This window comes from Cibotium barometz, chromosome 16 (assembly GCF_041138505.1).
Source record: "Cibotium barometz isolate CiBa-2024 chromosome 16, ASM4113850v1, whole genome shotgun sequence".
In the NCBI taxonomy this organism is placed as follows: domain Eukaryota; kingdom Viridiplantae; phylum Streptophyta; class Polypodiopsida; order Cyatheales; family Cibotiaceae; genus Cibotium; species Cibotium barometz.
The window spans coordinates 55,938,317-55,941,038 of NC_141061.1; positions in this window are offsets into that span (position 1 = coordinate 55,938,317).

Consider the following 2,722-nt stretch of genomic DNA (forward strand, 5'->3'; position numbering starts at 1 on the left):
TAAATTTTTTAGGCCCTTGTGAAAGCTTTGTGAATATAACATGTGATCACAAGATTTTTTGTGTTATTAACATATGTTATTAACATGTTCACATGTTTTCGTTTACATTAGTGAAATCCCTGAGTCTAGCTCTACCACATGGTAGAGCTAGAAGAATTCATTCTAGCTCTACCACAGGGTAGAGCTTGAGCTCAAAGCATTCTAGTTCTACGATGTGGTCTAGGTAGAATACATGTCTACCACGTGGTAGAGCTAGATTAAATGCAATTCTAGCTCCTTGGTTCTTGTTGTGTGAAGTAGGTCACTTCTTGGAGTAATTGGTTTTGTTGATGTGTATGGAACACAGCTAGATCGATGCATTCTTGCTCTACCACATGGTAGAGCTAGACCTCAAAGCTTTCTACCTCTACGATTCTAGCTCCACCACATGGTAGAGCTAGACCTCAATTGCAATTCTAGCTCCACCACATGGTAGACTAGACCTCAAAGCATTCTTTCTCTACAATGTGGTTTATGTAGAATACAGCTCTACCAATGTCACATTCTATCTCACCCAGTTACATTCATTGAACTCTAGCTCTACCAATGTCACATTCAATCTCACCCGGTTACATTCATTGAACTCTAGCTCTACCACATGGTAGAGCTAGAAGAATGCATTCTAGCTCCACCACATGATAGAGCTAGATTTCAAAGCATTCTGGTCAATACATTTATTAATCTTGCAGTGCCACCTGGTAGAGATAATATCCATTGAAAAACCAGTACTAGAATACTTTGAGGTCCAGCTAGAATGCATTTATCTAGCTCTACCATGTGGTAGAGCAAGACTAATAAATGTAATTGAGATAGAATGCTTTGAGGTCTAGCTTTACCATGTGGTGGAGCTAGAATTGCATTTGAGGTCTAGCTCTACCATGTGGTGGAGCTAGAATTATAGAGGTAGAAAGCTTTGAGGTCTAGCTCTACCAGACTTACATTCAAATTCAATCGGTTACATTCATTGAAGTCTAGCTCTACCGCATGGTAGAGCTAGAAGAATGCATTCTAGCTCCACCACATGGTAGAGCTGGACCTCAAAGCATTCTAGCTCTACAATGTAGTCTAGATAGAATACAGTTCTACCACATGGTAGAGCTAGACGTCACAGCTAGATTGATGCATTCTTGCTCTACCACATGGTGGAGCTAGACCTCAAAGCTTTCTACCTCAACGATTCTAGCTCCACCACATGGTAGAGCTAGACCTTAATTGCAATTCTAGCTCCACCACATGGTAGAGCTAGATCTCAAATTATTCTATCTCTACAATGTGGTTTAGGTAGAATACAGCTCTACCAATGTCACATTCACGATTACATTCATTGAAGTCTAGCTCTACCACATGGTAGAGGTAGAAGAATGCATTCTAGCTCCACCACATGGTGGAGCTGGACCTCAAAGCATTCTAGCTCTACGATGTGGTCTAGGTAGAATGCAGCTCTACCACGTGGTAGAGCTAGATCAAATGCAATTCTAGCTCCTTGGTCCTTGTCATGTGAAGTAGGTCTCTTTTTGGAGTAATTGGTTTTGTTGATGTGTATGGAGCACAGCTAGATCGATGCATCCTTGCTCTACCACATTGGTAGAGCTAGACCTTAACGCTTTAGACCTCAAATGCAATTCTAGCTCTACCACATGGTAGAGCTAGACCTCAAATGCAATTCTAGCTTCACCACATGGTAGAGCTAGACCTCAAAGCATTCTATCTCAACAATGTGGTTTAGATAGAATACAACTCTATCATTGTTACATTCAACCTCATCCGATTACATTCGTTGAAGTCTAGCTCTACCACATGGTAGAGCTAGAAGAATGCATTCTAGCTCCACCACATGGTGGAGCTTGCCCTCAAAGCATTCTAGCTCTACGATGTGGTCTAGGTAGAATACATTTCTACCACCACATGGTAGAGCTAGATCAAATGCAAATCTAGCTCCTTGGTTCTTGTTGTGTGAAGTAGGTCTCTTTTTGGAGTAATTGGTTTTGTTGATGTGTATGGAACACAGCGAGATCAATGCATTCTTGCTCTACCACATGGTAGAGCTAGACCTCAAAGCTTTCTACCTCAACGACTCTTGCGCCACCACACATGGTAGAGCTAGACCTCAAAGCATTCTATCTCTACAATGTGGTTTAGGTAGAATACAGCTCTACCACAGTTACATTCAACCTCAGTCGGTTACATTCAACCTCAATCGATTACATTCAACGTCAGCCGGTTACATTCATTGAAGTCTAGATCTACCACATGGTAGAGCTAAAAGAATGCATTCTAGCTCCACCACATGGTAGAGCTAGATTTCATATCATTCTGGTCAATACATTCATTAATCTTACTCCGCTACCTGGTAGAGATTATATCTTTTGAAAAACCAGCACTAGAATACTTTGAGGTCCAGCTAGAATGCATTTATCTAGCTCTACCATGGGGTAGAGCAAGACTAGTAAATGTATTGAGAGCTCCAAGATGGAGTAATTGAGATAGAATGCTTTAAGTTCTAGCTTTACCATGTGGTGGAGCTAGAATTGCACTTAAGGTCTAGCTCTACCATGTGGTGGAGCTAGAATAGTAGAGGTAGAAAGCTTTATGGTCTAGCTCTACCACAGTTACATTCAACCTCAGCCGGTTACATTCTTTGAAGTCTAGCTCTACCACATGGTAGAGCTAGAAGAATGCATTC